Genomic DNA, 23,811 nt, shown 5'->3' on the forward strand with positions numbered 1-23,811 from the left:
GAGAATTCGTGCACCTTTCAATGTATATGGCGACCCCACAGAGAAATTTTTGCATTCAATATTTTCGTATTGGAGATTACCTTTTGGCAGTGCACAGTTGGGCAAAAATTTTATTTAAAAAAAAATTTCGAATAAAATGGGTTTTTTCCAAGTAGCTTTTAAACTCACTTTGTTCGAAATTTTTATTTGAATAAAACTTTTGCCCAACTCTGGTGCAGAGTCACGTTGTGGGTCGTGCAGACCCATCCACCGAGGATTGATCCCGTCCAAGTCTAAGCTCGCCGAAATGGAATCTGGGAACGTATCAGAATTTTCCCAGAAATAGATAGGCGTTGCAGTCGAAGATAACGATCGATTGCATAATTAGAAGTAAAACGTTCAGCCGTGGCAGCGATTGCGTCACAGTCCTGAAGGTAACCAAAGTCAGCAGTAACGTTGAAGTTTCGTCGTTTTAAATATAGCGATTAAAGTCATCGTCGACTATGTATAGTCACGCGTCTCTCCATCCGAGGAAAATTTCGCGAGAAGATTCCGGTTCTACCTTCAAGAGACCTCTAGCCGCCGCCGCCACGCGTTTCTTCACGTTCTCTACTCGTGGCTGTTACAAAGGCGGTGTTTTGCGGAAATGAAACGGAAAGGGAGAGCGAGAGAGCCCTTCCTTCGGAGGCTTTCTATCGCGTTGTCCTTGGAAGACAAAGGAACCTTAAAGGCCCTGAATGGCTCTTCATCATCTCTCCCCCGTCGTTACAAAGAAACCCAACTCCCTCTTTCTCTCTTTCATTGATCCGAATAGTTGCGACGAATGCTCGCCACGATGAACATTCACAGCATCCTCGCGTTTACACCGCCATCGCGATAGTCTCTCCTGCTGTCCCGAGCCTTTTCATCAGCGTTGATAAACAACGGGACTTCGGAAAGTCTTAGATCACGCGAGCACCGATCACCGACTGCCATGAACAGCTACGTGGCTCTAACAGCGTGTCGCAAACTACCCTAACCCGTTTAATTAAACTATGTTGTTCATCCTTATTTTTCCATGACATCGTTATGGATCCGTTCGTGACATTTTTCCGATTAAAACGAGCCCAAACACGATACACTTCGGATCCCATTCGCTTTTTTAACATCGGTTCAACGCCATTTCTATTTTGGTTCGGATAACCGAGGTTTTATTTTTTCGTGGATTACTCGAATAAATATGCTCTGAATTATGCCGTGTTTGGACTCGTTTTAATCAGAAAAACGTCGCCGATATGTTAGCAAAGGTATAACATTAAAAATTGCAGATGAACGTATTCGATCATGCGTGAAGTGATCACCGACTGCCATGGAGAGCTACGTGTCTCTAGCAGCATGTGGCAAAACTACCCTAACCCAACACGGACGAGGTTCCCCAACCAAAAAAAACCTCTTTCAAGGCAACCCCCAGGCGAAAAAAAATTGGTCAGCAAAGCTGTTCCGAGGGTTCCGATTTTTTCTGGAGGATTCCAGGCTGACTCTGCCGGTTTCCCAGAAGGAGGTGATTTGCAGGGCTCCGGGGAGCAGCTTGCGGGCCCGGAAACAGCCGCGGAAGCCCGATATAGCCCAGCAGAGCTAGTTGAACAGCTTCAGAACTCCTCTCTCTCTCTCTCGCTCACTCTCATCATCTCTCTAGTCTCGATCGCATGTTCCACGAAGATCCGCGTGCTCTCCTCTCGAGAGTTCCGTTCGGTCTCGCGACGTTCGCGCGAATAACACCGGTGGCGAAGTTTCTATTATTTCGTATTCCCGGGAGCAGGAGGGTTTGGGCGAGGTTAGTATTGGAAGCGCGAAGAGGTCAACGCTCGGGAAAGCGCCTCTCGTTACGGCACTGCCATACGATATTATAGGCCCCGTCGCTCGGAGATCCCCCCTACCCTCGTCGTTCTCCTTCACGATGAATTTTCCACCTCTTTTTCATCGCTGCTCTCCCCCATCCTCCTTGCTTTCTGTCTCTCTTCTTACGGCCTCTCTCTCTCCTCTCTCTCTTTTTCTCTCTCGCACAGCTTTCTCTTATTCAGTGCCCCCGTGATATCCGCGGCTTTTTATCCGTTTCCACGCCCTACACCAACACCAGTCTCCCTCTCTGTCTCTCTCTCTCTCTCTCTGTTCCTCTCTGGCCGTTTCAACCTTAGACGATATAAACCTACAGATACGGCACGGATAAATTTCCTTGAAGAAAAGATGAGCTGAATTTGTGACGTCACATTTTCCAAAGATGTACCAAAGGTGTATTCGTACACATTTTAAAACGAATAACTTTTTCAAAATTGGACCATACAGCTCGAGTTTCTTTTCAGACGTCAGAAAGAATTGGTTTACCAGCTAAAAAAATGTGTAAATAATATTTTTTATTTAATTATTATTGGTCGAAATTGCGGAGGAGAAAGTAAAGGTCACGATTTTTTAAAAATTGTTTATCTGTGCCTGTAACAAAAACTTCAAACATGTGTTTTGTAGATCTAAGTCGGTTAACAAAGTTTCACCGATATTGATCAAGGTTCCTACGAGATATGATTGTTCGAAAATAGCAAAAATTGTAAGATTCTGCGATGCAAACCCTAAATTCGATGATTTTTACATCCTATACTTTCTTCATGCGTCAACCGATCTCGATGAAACTTTGTACATGTACATAACTGATTTTTCATTGCAGGCGCAGATAAAAAAATGTAAAAATCGTGACCTTCACTTTTCCAGAATGGACAGAATTCAAATTCGAAGAATTTGACATTTTATCACGAACTAATCAATGTATAAAGTATATTTGAGATACAAATGTTTATTCTATATATTTTATTAAGGTATTACGATGAAGTATAAAGTAATAATCGTATTATGTATTAACTATTTTAGGAATCAGAATATATGTAGTAGGTTATAGAATTTTTTTTTATATAAATCGATCACGTTTACAACATTTTAAGCGTCGGTCTGTCGTATCAGGAAGTGTCTTGTGATGTCACATTTTCCCTGATCTTTTTCTCACTGGATTCTCGGCTTTCCTATACATAGAGTTGGGCAAAAGTTTTATTTAAATAAAAATTTCGAATAAAGTGGGGTTTTTCTAAGTGGGTTTTATTAAAATTTTTATTTCAATAAAATTTTTGCCCAACTCCAGTGGAAATGTAACATCACAAGATAATTCCTAATACAACAAACCGACGCTTAAATATTTATATATAAAATAAATAATATAAAATATACATATAAGAGATAAAATAAAATTTTTGTCCAACTCTGCCTGTACACATGCTGTACCTATGCCGGGTCTATAAGTTTACATGTATGGTCTGAGATTTCAACCCTTTGTCCCTCTTCCCCTTTGCCACCCATCCCCCCTCCTTCAGCGCGTACTGTAGCCGCCACCGTGCAACACGGTCGCTTCGTTTTGTTCTTTCTCTGGTTTTCCGCCTTTTTCTCCCCTGCCCTCCCACTTTCCCGCCCCTCTCCCTCTTCGCAGATCGCGGGGCTCGTTTTCCGTCCTGGTTTCACTTCAGCTTGTTCCGCTCCCTCTAGACCAGCTGTAGCTTTCAGCCGGTCGCACGCATTGTGCCGTTATAACGGAGAGAACTGCCTTTCCTTCTCTCTCTCTCACACATACACAGTTTACTTGCAGTTACAACGGTCAGCGAAATCATCCGACAGTTTTCGGAACCAGAGAGTTATGAAAACCGGCGCTCCGCTCCCCCTCTTCGTCGTTTCCTCGCCACGAATGGCTGAATCCGATTACACACGATCGGTCTTTCGGTCAGTGGGATCGGCCCGAGGAGGAAGCGGTCGATAAAAATGAGAGTTGGGCAAGAATGTACACCGGACGAGTCGCAGAATGATTGATCGACGACCCTCGGCTCCAGCGATCCCCTCTAATCGGTCTTTTTCCTTCCTTTATTTCTCGCGTTCAAGTCCGAATCTTCAGGAAAATGTTCTTGAATCCTTTCCGGACCCTCGTACAGAACCCTTGGCTGGTTCACTGTACGTTCCGTTCGAATTTGTGGAAAATTTTCGTTGTTTATTGTTATTTCTTTATGGAAGTTTTACTAGCTTTGTAGGGGACTTCTTGCCGATTAAAACGACACCGGACACGATACAGTTACGATTTAATCGTTCAATTCACCAGGAAGTAGAACATCCCGAGCGTTCGGATACTAGAGGTCCTATCGAACCGTGCATTACACAGGCAAGCATGCTCAGAATGGCATCGTGTTTGGTATCATTTTAATCAGGAAAGTGCCAGGCACACGCTGGTAAAAATTTCACGAAGAAATGTTTAAAAACAAACTAGTTATTTACACGTTTAATACACGATTTAGTGGATCCTCTGTTGTCCAAACAGGGCACGCGCATCATGCTCTCGTATCGTGTGCAGCCACTATTCATTGATCTCTTATCGTTAGAGTGAAAGTAGAGGAGGACAGCGAGTAAACAAATAGTATCGGACAGATAACGTTAATCTATTATTCGGAGCTGTGGTATGTTGCACAGCGAAATGGTTTCGAAAAATGTATGTTTTCTTCGGACTTACCCATCGCAGAGGTAACGATCTCGAATGAGGGAATGGATTGTCTTACCTGAAACAAAAGAGATTTATTTTTTTAAGACTTTCACCAACGAGACAAATGTAACCATTTTTTTTTGTTGTAAAATTTTTACTAACGTATTGCTGGCATTTCTCTGATTGAAACGAGCTCAGACACGACACAGTTACGATGTACTCGTTCAATTCACCAGGAAGCAGAACTTCCCGAGCGTTCGGATACTAGAGGTCCTACCTCAGCATGCTCAGAATGGCATCGTGTTTGGTATCATTTCAATCAGAAAAGTGCCAGGCACACGCTGGTCAAAGTTTTACAAAGAAATGTTTCAAAACAAACTAGTTATATCAAAAAAATACCTAACCAACTTAAGGACCTTCGTATCTCTCTACGCACGCATCAAGACATTGCCCTAGCCCCAGAAGAACTTAATCGACGTCTATAACTAATTAGCCCCACAGCAAAATTTGTCATATTCTCTTCCCAGTCATGTTTCCTCTGTCACTCTCGTCATCAGTCGGACATTCAAGAGACCCAAGCATGGCAGGTCACCCTGTACATAAATTTCGCGGCATTGCGCACAGAAAATTGCCTAAGTACGTGTCTTGAGTCGCGAGGGGTGAGTCAGAGAGAAGTCGTCGCGTCTCTCGTCACGGCGCGAAAGATAACGACGTCCGTTCCTCGGGACGGAAAGCAAAGGGGGTCACGAAATCACTATAGCGGGAGTGAGCGATCCCGACTGCTGGTTCGACGGCTGTCATGGCGGATGATCGACGTGCACGTGCCGAAGGCACGCGATCCACCGATAATAGGGAAAAACTAACGCGACCGGAAGCCGGGAACGGTTTCGGGGGTCCGTCATAGTAAATCGCGGGATCCGCGTTCCGCTCGACGCTTGCCGACCCTTTGTTGCTGGCACAATGTTGATCGTCGGACCGAGAACTAGCGCTGGCCATTCAGAGTGCTCGTAAAGTTGCAGACAAGAGCGACACTTTCTCCCTTTCGGAATAGCGGCGCCATATGCGGGGGGATCGATGGTCGTAAGGTTCTCTGCCATTTTGTGATGGGCTACGGACGTCCCGTAGTAACTATTTCGACGATACATAATAGTATGTACATATTATATGTATAACATATGTATGTTATATATTTCCTATTACCTGGCGTCATTTCGAATAACTTTTTCCTTTGCGAAAATGTTCTCCGGGGCTCCGTTCAGGAGTTATGAATGAAAAACGCGAAAGGTTCCGCCTCGGCGACTAGCCCCGCCTCTCGGCCAACGGCAACGCGCCGCTCAGCGCCGGGGCGGAGTCTCTCCACTAGCCACGCCCTAATAACTCCTTAACGAAGCCACGGAGAACATTTTCGAAAAGGAAAAAATTGCTTCAGAGGACCTCAGCAATCGTCGTGCAACATTTTTGGGACACCCTACGAGAAAACATTTCTTTTACATTGAACTGTGAATTTTTGAAATGCATTGTAGTCTTTGCCAGAGCTAATTCTGTACGCTGCAGATGTTGGACCAGATAGCTCGCGGACAAAGGATTCCTATAAAAAGCATCGCGTTCATAGGTGACACACGGTTCCGAGAGCTACGTGCGCACACTTGTTGCACGATTCGACCTGTGTGGAGGCATTTCGACCGATCGAAAGTACCTTTGTCCGAGGTATGACTCAAGTCTGCCAACTAACCGACTTTATTTCTCGCCTGGCACGTTATCTGCCCGCTTTTATGGCGCGCGCCCGTGTTCCGGATCATCTTTATATTCCCTCGCTAATGACGCATCCCTGTAACCACACTCGAAACAATGCGACCGGTATTATCTATTGAAAATTGTGTCGAAAATTACAGGGAGAAGGAAGACACAAAAGAACGAACCTTGATACGAAATACCTAGAAGAGGCATGACTAACTGTCTATTATGCGACGGTTTCAACAGAATTGTTGAACAGGACGGATGCATATGCGAATCTATTGATGCTACTGTTAGCATGCTTCCACGCGTTCAATAGTAGAAAACTTCCTGCTAGATATCGCACACAGTTTGTATCGTTTTCTTGTTTCAAGGTCGCGTGCCAAGTTCGTACATCACATATTGCCATCAACAAAAATTGACATAACACAGTTGTTTTTCATTATTTCTTTCACTGGCGTGTTCGTCACACTTTCGTGCTTAAAATGATCCGAAACGCGGTACAGTTCGGTTCGTATTTGCCCGAGTAATCCACGATTTATTGGAACCTCGACTATCCGAACCGAGAGAAAAATTCTTGTAATTTCGCTGTAATTCATTTAAATAAAACAGTCAGCTATTCGCAACAATTATCGTAACACCGGGCCGATAAAAGTGAAAGGTTAGAGAATAAAAAAAGTTACGGAAACAGTGTTGATCGAGAAATAAAAAGACCGAGACCGTTTTCGATCGATGATTACCGTGATCCGTACGATTGCAAGAGCTGCCGCGGCTTAACAAGTCGTTCGGTGCAACGATCTGACACACATAGACGATGATTCAACAGTGAGTAATACGAAGAAAGAGAGAGAGAGAGAGAGATTGGCGATAAACGAATTTCGCGAAGGACAATAGTTCGATTCTTGCGGCGTGGCGGATGCAACCGGTTCGTTAATCGACGCCGACTGTCAATTAGCGGTTTTGAATCTGTCAAAAAAGAAGGACTGATAGTCGGGAAATTGGGACGTGTTATCGAAGTTTCGCGGAATTCCAGTCTCGCTCGTCGGGGGGCGTAGCTCAGATGGTAGAGCGCTCGCTTAGCATGCGAGAGGTACCGGGATCGATGCCCGGCGCCTCCAATCGATTTTTTATTTGCGAAATCGATAACAAACCGACGCTTTTTTAACGTCTTTACATCGTTCTACGGATCACTGAATTTTTGCTAATTTATTCCATTGTCTTCACTTGACACGTGGTATCATTTTAATAATATTTTCTGTTTACTGAAATTTAATTTTATTTTATTAAATTAACTATACTGTCCCCGTGCAATTCACAAATTGCAAATTACAATAAATATGATAAATCTTTATTGATAAAATGAATTGGTACAATTGAAGACAGTAAACATATTAGAAGAATTTAAAAATAATATTATATTATGAAACATTTAGAAAGAAAATAAATTTGTATTTCACTCCAGCTATATAGTTGGAATTTAGATGGAAAATTTTTATTTTGCATTAAGATCCGCTGTCCAATGATAAATCATTTTTCTTAATAATAATTTCAAGTTAATATTTGTTATAAAAAAAGAATATTGTACGAGATAAATTTGTTAATTGCATAATCATTTTTAAATAATTTCAAGTTAATGTGTGAGTTTCTCGGTATGGTGTGATGGAGCTTTGCTAACATTTTTGTGTGGCCCGGGATGTCGTTAAATAATTATTCGAACTGTTCAAAAGTTTTGAACAATTCTATCGCAGTTTGTCTAAAAGTGTCCACGCGTCCCCGATTAGATCGCCTAAATTCGGTGTCAATAAGGAGGATAACCACGCGGCTATCGCCGCCGGTGACCACGTGACATTGGGCTGTTCCTTCGCTGTTGAAATAAAGTCGAATCGAAAGGCTGCGATACGGGCATTGTTTGTCGATCGATCCAGCGACGAGTGCTCGCGGACCAAGAGCCAAGAACGACACGGCTCGCATTATCACGGCAAACAGCCGTGGTACAAAGATTTTCTGTAACACGTTCCGTGCCGATACACAGTATCGCCATTGTTCCAATTTAGGGCCGAAATATAATAGTCTACTATGTGCCGCCTAACACAACTGAGGTTAAAAGGGGAAACTAATAAATTGGCCCAAACGGCCAAAATGGCGCCCCAGCGGATCGCTAAACGAGTTCAGTAATGCCTCGACATATGTCAAAGAGATGTATGTACACGATATTCGCCAGGAATTTATCCCCACCACTGCGAATATAATCATCAGAGAATTATAAATAAAAACCAAATTGAATGTTATTTCTTCCCTTAATGATTTTAATAGAGGAGAATTATTGATATTTTCAATTTTTTTCAATTTTCCAACAATTTTGAATTTCATCTACTCAATTTCCCTATAAATGCATAAAGATCCGCAGTCTAATAATCATTTTTGAGCCCACAAACATGTTCTAACCGAAGAAATATTAACATAACTTTGTTGTTTTTAATTATTTTTTTTACGAAACTTTTGAAAACATATTCGTGACATTTTTTCGGATAAAATGAGTCCAAGCGCGATACAAATCCAAGCTTATTTCCTTCTGTAATCCACGATTTAGCAGCGCCTCTATTATCCGAACCGCTTTCTGAATTCTCCACTGTCTACGACATTTTGAAATTGATTTATGAGCGTCGGACATCTTAATATTGGGTGTAATAGCCCGAAATCGAACAATGGATTCCGAGCGATAGTTTCAATCGATCATCGATATTCCGAGCACGATGATCGATCCAATTCGCGATTCCGTGTGTGACAGACTCGTACAATCAGTGGGGCACCCAGGATGTAATCTTGGGGGGGGGGGCCGAGTTGAACCCAGCCCTAGGTTTTGCGTGATGACCTTTTTTTTTAAACCAAAATATCTATCAACGGTACCCAGGGCTATTCCGCGATTTTAATTTTGGAAGCTGAATATTTTTTTTCTTGGTGGGGGACTTGGCCCCCTGGCTCCCCCCTGGGTGCGCCACTGCGTACAATAACAATACACGCGTGGCTGATAAAGTGCAAATACCCGTGTCATCCCGGCATCCCATCGGCCATTTTGTTTGATGAAAACATCGAGCATTATCGCGGCAGCGAACACGCGACCACATTATCTGCTACTCTAGTGACGACCGAGCATCAATAATAGAAAACGAAAATGCACGGGGAATCTTATTGGTCGGGAGACAATAACACGATAGCGGTCGAGGGTAAACGATACTTTGCTAGATCGTAATTAATCCAGTTCGCGCGAACATCGATTCAATTCAAACTGCCATTAATTCTACATTGTTAACCTATATAAATCTTATATACTTCAATGAACGAAGTTATTGAAATTGAATGAATATTTTTGTTACCGTGAATTTGTTACACGACACACTGTATATTTTCTTCGATATTGTTACAGAGCATGAAAAGACGAATCCAACGAGTACCATGAGCATACCATTACGATCACTCAATTTCGAGATATTCCGGTTTAAAAGGAACAAACCTAACGCAAAACCTTAGCTTCCATGAATATCTCGAGATTGAGTGATCATAATGGTATAGTCATGGTACTCGTTGCACTCGTCTCTTCATGCTCTACAAAAATATCCAATAAAATCTACAGGGTGTCGTGCAGAAAAGCAACGATCATTTTCGAAATCTTCATGGACTACCTCAAACAAAGATTCCTTCTACTCCCACAAGTACAACGTTCATCGCCAGGTAGTTTCTCCTTACAACAGTGACACAGGTAATCCCTCTTAACCGAAACACCCTGTATAACATCCCATTGTCCTTCGGAACAGGATGTAACAATGAGAGGATCGAACCGGCGGCGATAAGCGTGCAAACATCGATATCGCGTAGGGGCAACAGAGACGCGTGGATTTCTCGAGCGCAATCGGAAGTGATTCGGCTAGAAAATGTTGCAAGAATGGTATTTGTTCGTCCCCGGTATCAGTGTTTACGAAATTCGTCGGTTGTTTGCGTCGGATCAGTCGCGATAAACGTGGAAACCGCTCTGTGTAACCGATAATAATTTCGCCCAAGTTGCTCCTCAAGGTGGTACGCGGAGTTGCCAGATCAGGGGAGTTGACTCGGATTCAGGGGAAGAAGTTACCCCCTCTCTTCCAGTACGGGATTAGTCACGTGACATTGTGACACACGCTGTGTCCTCTGTAACCGAGCCGCGGCAGAAAGCGTTACGTGACTGGGCCACTGATCCGGGATTGAAGGCATCACGTGACTGGGCCGTGATTGAGGGCGTCACGTGACTGGGCCGTGGCGGAAGGCGTCACGTGACTGGCCGCGCCGGAAGCGTGGGGGAATGGTCGTGGAGGGGGAAGGCAAGGGTGGGGACACAAGTATGTGGCACGCAAGTTTTTCAGAAAAATGTTTGATTCGCGATACTTCGGAGATCGTTATTTCCGACACGTTTTACGTCATCGAGGAACGGCCGTGCTCGCAGACTTGGACGGCTACCAAGTCCAATCGCGGTCCGGCAGATACAAGATCTCACTTTCCGACAGGCTCTAATCGTTTCTCGATTATCACGCCCGGCAAATAAAGCTCTCTGTTAGGCCGAATGAAACGCGACAGCTTGTACAAACAACTTCTTAGGCATTATCGTGTCCCGTGAGCGTCGGAGTTAACGCGAGGCGCGCCCGCTTCAAAATCTCGTTATCCGAAATCCGACTAAAGCCTCGAGTGAAACATTATGCGACGGGATTCGCGGTAATCCGCCGCCGGGGCCACACGGTTTACGCGGAAGACTTTCTGCTCGGCTTGATCGATCGATCCCGAGTCGATCTCGATCCGGGGAAATAAATTTTTCCGGCTGGAAATCTGTAGAAGTTGTTAAATGGCACGGTGAATAAAATTAAACTATTATTGAAATCTGTGTTTAAACAAAATTATTATTTTCTCTAGACAAAGTGGTAAAACTAGTATGTCCACCTACTCGCCAATTTACACACACTTTCTAGGCGAGGATTTTCGACGAGAATTTTCTTTCTAACAAAAGTGATTGCTCTATGACGATTATCACGAACATGGTCGCCATACTTTGCTGATTAAAATGAGCCCAAGCACGATACAGTTTGTCCCGTAATTACTCGTGTAATCCACGATATAGTGGAGCCTCGATTATCCGAACTGTCTGAAGCGTCGTTTACTAGGTCTCGTTTAAAGATGCTTGTACAGAAATCAGACAGTCATTTAGAAACGAGGTTTTGCACGAATGTTTGCTACTATTTGGACTGTACGATATATAATTTTCTGAATTCGAAATACTTAAAATTGTAGGAATTACAGTTCTTTAAAGAGGGGCATATTAAAAAAACCGTGCCTTTTATTGGAATCCGTCTGGAATCGTTTTGAAACCACTTCGCAAAAGACTGGTAATTTTTCGACTGGAAGCTGTTCTTTACTTTGCAATTGTTATTCGACATTCGAACGCAAAAAATGAATGAAGTATCAAGTCTGGTCAAATAAATATGTTATTACTGACGGGACGAGTCGAGACAAATAACTGTAAATCATAATCGTCCGTTGACCTTGGGCCTGCAATAATAAACAATCGAAATAACGTCACTCGCACACAAGTGACGCAACGGTGTCTCAACAATTTCAATCTCTCTGTTCAAACGTAACGCGACCTTTCAGACCATCCATTTCTACATATAACGCATAAATATACAACAAGAACTTGTTATGCAGCTATCGTGCTTCGGCGCTTCAGTCAATGTTTGAAGAAAGCCTTGATAAATTTACATCCGGATAAAAGAGTCTCGCGACCAATCAGATAGGGCACCGTGAATCATTTGGCTGTCGCGTTATCAGTCACAGTCGCGTTCCTTGTGGATCGAAAAATATTCTGTTTACCAATCTGCTTGGCAGCGATCCAATTTCGGCGAAACGAGGCAAAGGAGGGAAGAAGGAAATCGCTTCGACGAGAAAACAGATGGAACTGCAACAACAATAATTGCGTTAGGCAACGCGTCGTCTCGGTGGTTCATGGCTCTCTCGTGTTAATCGGCGTCGCTATCAGATGTTTCGGTGGTTATCAAGCGAAAGCACGGCAATTAAACGGCCCAGCCAATATTCGTAAACAGATTATGCTTGTCTACTCGCTGGTGTTCCGATGGGAATTATGTAACAAGCCGTTTTCGCACGGCTACCTACCCTCCACGTGAAAATAGTTCAACCAAAGTAATAATTAAAAAATATCCGTCTCGACACTTTTTTTTTACACGACACCCTACATATTTTCTTGGACATTATTGTAGAGCGCGAAGAGACGAGTCCAACGAGTACCATGAACGTACAATTACGATCATTCAATCCCGACATATTCCTGTTTGAAAGTTAAGGTAACCATACTTCAGTATTCACATACGAATATTTCGAGATTGAATAATCGTAATGGTATGTTCATGGTACTCGTTGGATTGGTCTTTTCACGCTCTACAACAATACTTAAGGAACTATATACGGTGTCGTACAAAAAAATAACTGAACATCGATAGTGACCAAAATATTTGGTACATTCCATTAGTTTCTTCATCGTTATGGTTCGTGGGGCATTGCAAAGCGGTAACAATGAAGAAAAGGTGCCGATTTTTCAACATAAATGCCGCTTATACTTTTCGCAGTTTTCCGATTTACGAGCATGAACGCGGCGAACTGTGTCGGCTAATGACGTTCCCCGGGGCCCGCCCTTTTTCCACGGAACAAAGAGAAAAGGGAGATAACGCGATCGTTCGGTCTCGGTGCGTTACGATCGTAGGAAAATGAGCGGAGGGACGCGATACATTGTTTGACACAGTTTTATGCTCGGATCGTAAAAGATCGTCACGCGCTCGTTCCCCGCTCGATCCGCCCATGGATCGTAGATCGTATCCAGCAGGAGGAACAGTTTTGGCGCAGGGGTGAAAGGACATTACGAAAATATATCTCGAAGTTTATGCCTCCGTGCCGGCAACTTTTTCGCCACCGTCGCGCAGTTTCACGGCGTTTCCACCAAAAACTCTCCTTAATTTACTGTCGCATAAAAGTCGCTCGGTTTAAGGGTGTCTCGGCCGACAAAGGAATAGGGATGGTGGGGTACGCCATAGACTGATCACTACGCGATACGATGTAATTCGATGAATTTTATTCGTCGACGTTCGTGGGAACGTTTCGGCCTCGAACGTTTCACGTTCAACCCCAGATTAAACAAAATAAAATCAATTCTCAAATAAAATTTGTTACTTTGGGGGTCGAACAATAAACAGAAGTAAATTATTGGCTACTTGAACAGGTCCATACATTACTGAAATAATTAAAGTAACCCAAATTTTTCAGCGGGCGAAATTGTTTAAAAAATTCTGAAAATAATTTCAGCATTATCTCTAACCCTAAATCCAGATAAAAATACGACATTTAAGAAGAAGTTCGTGGAAACGATTAAATCTCGAACGTTTTACGTTCGACCCCCATTGGATTACACAAAATAAAATCAACTTTTGGTTACTCGTATAAATAAAATTTTATTTGTTACTTGGCGGTTCAAATAACAAAGAGATTATTGGTTACTTCAACAAGCCCAAAAACATTATTTAAAATGTTTAAAAATGTTTTGTCAAATGTTTAAAAAATTCTGAACAAAGAGCATCACCTCCAACCCTGGAAGCCGTTTGCTAAACCATTGAACGTAAAAGTTGCTTTTCCGATCTTTTCTCGAAGTATCATTATTTCGATCTTTGTGAATCGAGCCGGGATAGAAAAGTTGAAAGGCAATAATCGACGCGAGGCACAATCGCTCGCGCGAATTCCTCGATAAATCGATACACGATGATGAAAGCCGGGTTTCGGGTTGCTCGTAAACAGAGACCATACTCCCTACAACAATTCTAAACACGTCTATGGTTCGTCGAAAAGTTAGGAGCGACGAAAGGGTGCGAGATCGTAGGCCATGTGTCAACGGCATAATAAAAGGACCCTGACGAAGGTCCTGCCGAAATTGCGCGAGGATCATGAGCAATAATACTTCGGTCGGAAAGGAACACAGCCGGTCTACGGCTGGCTTTTATGGCCCTCAAAAAGAGAAATTGACTGACTGAACGACTGCGAACACACGTTATTTATGGCAGGGACAACGGATTATAACTCACAGATTTCGGGTTCGTTAAACGCGCCCGTCGGTTGCCTAATTCAATAAGTGTTTGGTACCATTAGGGCCTCGGGTTTTTCAATCGTTCGTCGCTGTTTTCACTGGTGAGAATATTTATTACTTTTTTTTTCTGTTCATCTCAATGCTTACCTAATTGGTTCGGAGCTCAACAACGAAGAAATAATAATAAATAATTATTTCTTTACACGACACCCTGTATATTTTCCTCGATATATTTATAGAGCGTGAAAAGACTAATCCAACGAGTACCATGACCATGTCATTACGATCATTCAATCTCGAGATATTCAGTCCGTAAGGATTTGATCATCACCCTAACCATACTTTGTTTTATCAACACGGTTATCTCGAATTTGAATGATCGTAATGGTATGGTCATGGTACTCGTTGGATTCGTCTTTTCATGCTCTACAAGAATATCGAAGAGAACATACAGGCTGTCGTATAAAAACTGTGTCGATCATATATATATATATATATATAATATATAATATATATATATATATATATATATATTACATGTATAAATTGTGTCTTTTTGTGATTCAGTGAACAGTAGATGATATCGGTAGTGTGCACGACAAGGAAGAATTCGACGGAAGATGGCGGGGTTCTTCGGCTAGTAATCGAGGGTATCAGTGTTTTCACAAGAGAGATTTGACTTTGCAGCTTACGGGGCCGGGAGGGGCGGGAGGGGCGGGAGGATCGAGGGAAAGAGAGAAACACAAGCATAATTATCGACGATCGGTAAACAACAAAGCCGGTTATCGGTCGCCTGATGCAACACGGAAGCGAGTTTCGTCAGCAGCTGTAAATAGACTATACAAGATTGTACATAGACAGAATCGGCCGTAATTGTGCATTTTTGCGGGGTTGTACCAGATGGATAATGATCGTGAGCCTCTGACGATCATCGGATCGAGAGCACCCTTCAATAAATAAACTGTTCTCCGATACGTTACAAAACATGAACCACACAAATTCTTTCAAGGTTTCAAATTTTTTATTTTTTAATTATTGAAATTATGAAGATGCTTCCGTCAGAAATTATTCAATAAATCTCTTTATTCAATCACGTATTATTGTAAAAATTGTGAAATATCTAAATAAGTTCGGTCTTGTAATTTTTATATAAAACTGTAGAAAACTAATTATTTTTCGAAATATTGAATTTAATGCATTTTTGCAAAAATCAACATTACAGGACAGTTGGGAAAACTGTCGAATACGTCACTGATCAATTATTTTCTGTCTCCATTAACAAGCAAGTTATAATTCGATCGAGTGATGGAATACACAAAAATTCTTATTTTATGCATGTTCGGTCAGCATGCAGCCTGTCCGACGCTTCTATCGTGACCCATATTCGCAGTTAGGGTGATTATTCCCCCTTGGTTTCCCACTCTTCTCGCGAGCACTCGAAGAACAGTCCATTGTTGGGGTGAGGGGGGGTGGGGACGAGTGATTCAAATTGAAATGTAGTCTTTTGATTTTTCTATCCTTCTCCCGCTGGCTTGGCAAGAGGGTTACGTGGTTGCTGCACGTCATAACAAAGTTGATCTGCAATTTGTTCGCTGTCGCTGCAGGAACTTGCGAACGCGTCATCGTTCTGACGAATCCGGAATCAGTGCTGCGAATTCTATCGAATTCCGGAGGAACATCTGCCAGTATCTATCGAATGTGTTCGGATTGCGTTTTTTGTTGCAATTTGTTTACTGCAAATTTGATTGTCAAAGCACCTATTGCAATGTTGCCTCGGAAAGTGTACAATCTCAAGTCCTGGAGAAATGTTTAATAATTAGACAGCGGATTATGCAAAATAACAATTTTCCAGCTGAATTACAACAAACCGGAGTGACGTAGAAATTTATCTTCTCTCTTGAAACGTTCAATAGGTTGAAACTGATATGAAAGTATTTTTAAAATGGTCTAATGTTTTATTTGTCACAAATGCATCGAATCCGCTGTTTGTTAATAATAAACCTCCAGCCAGCAGACTGTCGATCTCGAATAACACCGGAGATGTGCCAAGATGTTCGGCGTCCTCGCCAAAAAAAAAATCGAACTCCGTCCCTTTCAAAGCATTCAAATGGTTGGGTCCACCCTCTTTCGTCGAGGGTCGTTTTCCACAAACCCTTTGGAGGTCCCTCGCCCTTGCCCAGCGGGACACCGACCATCGATTTCTCCTTTCTGACCCCCTAACCCATCGAGAAGAAACTTCGCCGACAGACAAGCCGAGGAAATTAGTGGAACGTGCAGGATGGCTTATAGAACGCTGAATGCTTTCCGAGAGAGATGTTTATGAACAATAATATGCTACCATATATGTAAACAAGATGTGCACTGATGATATTTGTGGAGAATGTATCTCTACTAACCCAGGCTTGCTTGATTTTTCATTCCCGAAGCCTAGAAGTTCGACCTCTTACAAGTTTGGCATGTGGTAGCAACAAAAAAGCTAACACAACTGTGTTGTTATTAATTATACCTTGGTGAAACTTGCATAGGCATATAGGTGACTCTTTTCCGCGTGAAATGATACCTAACACGACCTAATTCGGAGGACCAGTGCTCGTGTAATCCACGATTTAGTAGAGCCTCTCATATCCGAACCGAGATATCTGAATTCCGCAAGGCTCGATTTTATGTAAATTATGCGGTGTGTCGGCTCGTTTTAATAAGAAAAACGCCAGGATTACGTCGGTAAAGGTATCAAGTGACATTTCGATGCCGAAATTTTTCGTTTTGACGTTGTAGCGAGATTATTGTGGCGCGTAACGATCGAGTCGCGGTTAACCGACACCAGCCGGCGAATTTTTCTGCGAGGCTCGAGAAGTCAGTAGCCGTGATCCCAGATTATGCGAGGCGTTAAAGTCACTTTGCGAAACCGGTCTTGTACGTGGCCAAGCCTTACCGAGGATGCAATAAAATCACCAGGCAATTGTATCCACGTGCCGGTGGACGACGAAAGGACAAGTAGTTTCGGCTTCTGATCTCCGGCGTGACCGTTGCACGATTACGGGGACGGTGATTAATACGTTCCCGACCAGATGTACCGGGTGTTCCACATACAACGCCTGTCAGACCGTACGATCAGTCTAGAAAACTTTCACCGGCCTGCGGATGAGTTTCCGCGAGAATCTAGGCGTGCTTTCTACGAAACGCGGCGCTCCTTCGCGTGTTTTCAGTGAAAACTAAAAAGCGCCGGTGTGATTTATTGACAAATTTTCTCGTTCGGTTTCGTCGCGATACCTCGGCTTTGTCCAGCCTCGAAAAATAAACGCCTCGCGTGCACACGCTGATTCACCTAACTATTTATTTTAAATAACTCCTCTTTAATTATTCATCGCGCGAACGCATGTTTTATGCAGCAGTCGGATGACGTATGGTACGCTTTTCGCTTTCTTCGTTTCAGAGCCTGATATCCAGGCCGCACATTTTTTCAAACGGAATACAGCACACTTTTCAGTTCATAAAGTGTATCGAGTAAATAAACATTTAACAGGCTACAATACAGTGGTCGAAATTTCTATAAAGTCATCTTCTTTTTCATAGATATTTTAAAAATGTCACCATGTTTGTTGATTTCTATAAAGTCACTTAGTGTTTCTCTGTATTCTGAGCAGAGAACTACGGAAAACTGCGAATATTCTAAAAGTATTAGTTTTAGAACTCACAGAAATCCTGTTTGTTATAATTTGATTCACGTGTATGAGAATGCCGAGAGGAAAAGTACTAACAAGTGAAGAAATAGCATCAATCGATGCTTATAAAAGATATGGGCTGCTCTAATCGCGCAATTGCTAAGAAAACTAATCGGTCATATACTGTGATTAATAATTATATCAATTTACGTGAAAATTACGGAAAAAATCATCTTAAAGGTAGTAATAAAAAATAGTCAAAGAGACAGCATTCAATATTAATGAGGTCTGCAGCTGAGGAAAGGAAAAATGCAGCACAATTTCGAGCTGAATTGGAGCTCCCAGTAACAACAAGACGTATACAACAACTTTTAAACTCTTCTGGACAAAAATACAACGTAAACCAGGCCTTAAAGAAGTACATAAACCATAGTACCATTAAAAAAGCTAACATACATTTGTTGTTTTTGATTATATCTTCATGAAACTTGCACAAGCCTCTAGGTGACTCTTTTCCGCGTGAAATGACACCCAATACGACCTAATTCGGAGGTCCAGTGTTCGTGTAATCCACGATTTAGTAGAACCTCTGCCATTCGAACCGAGATATCCGAATTCCATAGGTTCTATTTTACCGTGGCTTAAATGGCACAACCTATATCGTGTTGGGTATTATCTTAATCAGAAAAATGTCACGAATATGTTGGTGAGAGTTGCATTAAATAATAATTGAAAATAAAATTTGTTTTTACTTCGTGTCTGCGTTTCCGACACGTGTCCACAGCCTACTGTGCACTGTTTCTCATTGTTGCACGACTATGTGGAAATGTTGTGCAACCCGAGGAATCGAGCCACGCCAGCGAAGATCGCGCAGAGGCTCCATTCTCCCTTACATTATTTTGCCCGGGTAGATAAAGTCTCCGTAACCGTACGAGAGCTCGTTTCCCGTAAAAGTCGGGAGTCTCGGTAATGGAGAAAAGCTCTTCCGGGGATCCTCGTCCCCGTTATCGTTACCAGAACCTTTCTCGAAAACTGATCCGGTTGATTTAACAACGTCTCCGGCTTGCTTCGTTCTCTCGGACAATTTATGCAAAATCAGGGGGGACGCTGTCTTTAAATAAACGTCGACGGAATCGCGATACCATTGTTCAACAAATTCTTATCTTATCGCACGACGCGCGTTCCTCTGCTTTTATACTTCTCCATTAACCTAACCCAGCAGACAGAACCATATAGACTCGTATACTCCAGAAACCTCTCAGTTTTGCAAACCAATTGGGCCATTTTTATGACTACATATATAGTTAATGATGTCGAGGATCATTCACCATTTATTTAGCAATTTTTCAAACGTATTTCTGAAGCTGCTTCGTGTACACATTGGTTGGAATTTTTTAATTTACTTATTGATCCACGAAAGCAACAGAAATATTTATTTAATTAATAAGTCAGGTGAACCATACAATTTTTGATCACAGTTTTGGTACTCTGAGATCAACAAAAAATGTTCCGATTCTTGTAGATATTTGTTAGAATTTTTTAATTTATTTATTGGTCCACAAAAGCACCAGAAATATTTATTTAATTAATTGGTCAGGTGAACTATACAATTTCGTATGACAATTTTGGTATTCTGAGGTCGACATAAATTGTTCTGCTTCTTCTAGACATTTGTTAGAATTTTTTAATTTATTTATTGGTCCACAAAAGCACCAGAAATATTTATTTAATTAATTGGTCAGGTGAACTATACAATTTCGTATGACAATTTTGGTATTCTGAGGTCGACATAAATTGTTCTGCTTCTACTAGACATTTGTTAGAATTTTTTAATTTATTTATTGGTCCACAAAAGCACCAGAAATATTTATTTAATTAATTCGCCAGGTGAACTATATAAGTGGACGACAATTGTGGTATTCTGGGTCAAAATGGACATCGACAAAAATTCAAAGATAAAAGATGCCAGTCAGGATGCTGGTTTGGTCGATCGGGTTTTCCAGAAGGTTCTCGATAGAGGATTTCCTCTACCTGTACCCTCGGTCCCCTAAGAAGGGGCGCAGTTTATGAGCATATAGTATAGCGAAGAAGGGTCTTTCCTCAAGGCAGCGTTCATTCTTCGGACGAACAAAAAGCCTGGTGGAATTTTCCAAGGCGAACGTCGAGGTAGAAATTAACCTGGAAAGGCGATCCGGAGAGACGAACACGTTTCCCCAGCACCGATTATCCGAGAGAGAAACATCTCAACCATTCTTGGCCATTCGAAACCTTCCCGGTTTCATCTGTGAACGTTCGAAGACGAAACTGCTTTCTGCAAGACCTCCTGCTGGGATCACAGCTTTCTTTAATTATCCTCCATTTTTATACGTTTGCATTTTCATTTATCCCTTGATCCTTCGCACATCCTTTAAGTATGCTCAAATCTCCAAAATGTTACTTAATCCCCTGCCTTACGATTTATTTTACGGTTTCAGTGATTGGAACTTTTTTGTAGTTCGTGTAATTTTCTAAAGAAGGAGAAAACTTGGTAGGTACAGGGTGAACATTACAAAGCGTTACAGACGAATATCTCCAAAAATATTGATCATACGCAAAATTGTCTTAGATGAAAGTTGTTCAGTACCGAGGGGGACATCATGTGGTGTGACTTTTATTTTTCCCGGTGGACACTCCAAAGTGAGGTGAAGGTCAACTTTCGTTTTGTAAATGGAATGTCCTATTTTTTATACCATAGATCGATAGACTATCAAATTCTGAGTATAAAAGTGTTGACCTTCATATGTCCTAAACCTAATAGTTAACGAGATATTATCCAAAGGAGAAAGAAAATTGTTTCGATAATATCTCGTTAACTGTTAGATTTAGGACATATGGAGGTCAATACATTTTTACTCAGAATTCGATAGTCTATCGATTCATGATACAGAAAGTAGGTGTTTCCATTTTAAACTAGAGGGGTGTTGTTGCTCGCTCGCTTCGCGAGCTTCGCAAGTAGGGTTGTCGTAGCTCGCTCGCTTTGCGAGCTCGCGAGAGGGTTAGTGGTACGGATGTTATTTGGTGTGTGACTCTCCAAGAGTCACACAAAGAACTTCCCGATTAGTTAGTTGTAGTATATTATTATCATTATTAAGTGTACATTTTAAGTAGATTATACGTTTTCAGGGAAATTCAATAGTTTTCTACTTATCAAAATGTTTGCTATATGGCGTCGCATTAAACCAACATCGTAAGCTCGTTGCTCGCTTGGTTCCTTGTTATAGCATACTAATGTTGCAAAATAAATTGTCTTAATTAGTTTTTCGCAAACGATACAACTCATCATTATCCGGGTTTGCAGTATTGATCTTGGTTTTCTTCGATACTGTTAATTTAAATTGTCCCAAAATATATAAACCGCGCTCAATTTTGAAACTCTGCTCAGTGCTACATACAACATTTGTAAAGTTCGTCTTTCTGATTTTTTAAAATCCAAACATACTTTCTCGTATGTTTGTCCCTGACTTTTATGAATCGTAATCGCTTCAGCAGTAACCACTGGAAATTGACTACGTGTGATTTGATATTTTCCCTCACTCGACATATTTACTTGATTCGATATTTTTATTATTGGTGTTAAATTTTGATGAATATTTGCATTTTTCATATAATCACGATAACGAGTTCTTACTTTCACTCCTACTCTGGCCAATTGAAAATCTAACCACAATATAGACGGAATTTTAGTATTTTCTTGAAAAGTAATGAATTTTAATATTCCGCATGTGTGTGCTCCATTAACCAATCCGTTTTCAACATCAATGTTATTAATAGTTATCATATAGTTTATATTAATTTTCAATTTAAAATTAAAAAAAAATTTTTTTTTTTAATTTTAAAAAAATCGAAAAAAAATTTTTTGTGTAATTACGTTTGTTTCTACGGTGGAAACTTTCCGTTCTCTCGTATAAATTGCATTGTTGAATGAACTTCTTTCGAAAAAAACTAAAAAAACTAAAAAACTACTTGACCAAAATGGACCAAAATCTAATCAGCTCTAAGTTACAGCGGGGCACATCGATTGCATCATTCATCATCCAGATCGCGTTGTTACTTTTTCTGAAAACGTTAACGAAAAATTTGATTACATAGAAACGGCCATACGCGCACACACACACACACACACACACACACACATACGAACATTTTGCTGAAAATAGTCTAAAATGACTGCAATGACCATGAAACGTGAAGATCTGCTAAAAAATCGATTTTCGATTTTCGGGGTCATTACAATAACTTCCCTATAAAATCGGGAAGTTAAAAATCAAGGTGGCTTCACATCACCTTGGAGTGTGCATCGGGAAAGATAAAAATCCCACCACGTGATGTCCCCCTCGGTACTGAACAACTTTCATCTGAAACATTTTTGCGTATAATCAATATTTTTGGAGATATACGTCTGTAATGTTCACCCTGTATATTTATTAGACTCTGTTCAGAATCTTCATCACGTTTCAGACACAATGTTGTAAGGGAAGGGGTTAAAACACGAAAGCACTCGTTAAATCATTCTAAATGAATTAGGTTCTGATTTAATTATACCTCTCAATTTTACGTGTTCCACCTCCATTTCTGCGAAAAGTAAGAGAGCGAAATGTTCTTGAAAATGTTGACCTTGACAACATATTTCAAGATCATTGAAATTAACCATTGATCTTATTCTAGTTCGATCGTTTCTGTTTCTCGTTAAGAAAATCGTTCGGACAAAAAGGCTTCCCGGAATTTCAAAGCCCAAGGCCCAGATAACCGTGAGTCATCGTTATCGGAGAAACGTCTACTACACTGATGCAACTCGTGCGTCACGATTTTTCCATCTTCTTCTCTTTTTTTTTTTTTTGTTTCGGTGTGCAAATACAACGGTACTTTCTCTGACGAAACCCTTTTCATGTTTCGCGCAACGAAACGTAACACGATTCTATTCGAACAATAAAGCGATTCGTTCACGCGACGCGTTCCCCTAAGCGCTCGCATTTCGATTATACAGTTCGCAACGCGTAGCTGCAATTAATGCAAATATATTAGCGTTCCCGTTACCCGGGCTCGACTCGCGTGCAATTAAACAATTTTTAAGGGTACAATAAGTTCGTGACCGGTATCTGTTAAACAAAAATGTTCATTTTTAAACATTTATTCTGTACTCGAACAGTTTTGTAGACTGCGCCGGACGCTTCACTGTATTTTCTCTAACATCATAAATAGATTGCGGATTTTATGCATTTATGGGAAACATGAGTGTCGGTAAAGATTAAAACAGTGAAGAGATTACAAACATTTAAGGATGTCGATATATTATTTTCAACTCTATACAATTTTTAAAGTGTGCAAGATATTTGTATATCGATCCTGTTTCTTACAATCTATGAAGACAATTTTTATTTAAAAAATTGTGGGACACCTTCCTCGCACGTTTCCAACTTTAAGAATTTTTTACGAACTAACGGTGAAAGCTATGCGAACGATTCTTACATGGAATTATTCTGTAGACTTTCCTGAATATAATGGTAATTTTTTTACGCAACGTTATGAACGTTTACACATGTTTAATTAATTAAAGAAAGCGGCTTGAACTGGCCGATTTGATGAATTCTTAAATCTACAATGAAAATTCACAATCTGGAGCAAAATCTGGCCGCCATATTTTCTCTGGAAATCGATTTAAAGCAGTGAAAACATTGAGACAATTTTCTTTCGAACATTATTTT

At 41.2% G+C, this 23,811-nt stretch overlaps 1 protein-coding gene and 1 non-coding gene across 6 annotated transcripts in view; one reads left to right on the top strand and one right to left on the bottom strand.

Annotated features, from left to right (window-relative positions):
* Sesn (Sestrin) overlaps positions 1-23,811 on the bottom strand; it is a 214,447-nt gene that overhangs the window by 40,517 nt on the left and 150,119 nt on the right. The gene's annotated exons all lie outside the window — the stretch shown is intronic.
* Trnaa-agc (transfer RNA alanine (anticodon AGC)) lies at positions 7,293-7,365 on the top strand. The gene has a single exon. It is a non-coding gene; the product is annotated as a tRNA-Ala (tRNA).

Source organism: Lasioglossum baleicum, chromosome 10 (genome assembly GCF_051020765.1).
Source record: "Lasioglossum baleicum chromosome 10, iyLasBale1, whole genome shotgun sequence".
Lineage (NCBI taxonomy): Eukaryota > Metazoa > Arthropoda > Insecta > Hymenoptera > Halictidae > Lasioglossum > Lasioglossum baleicum.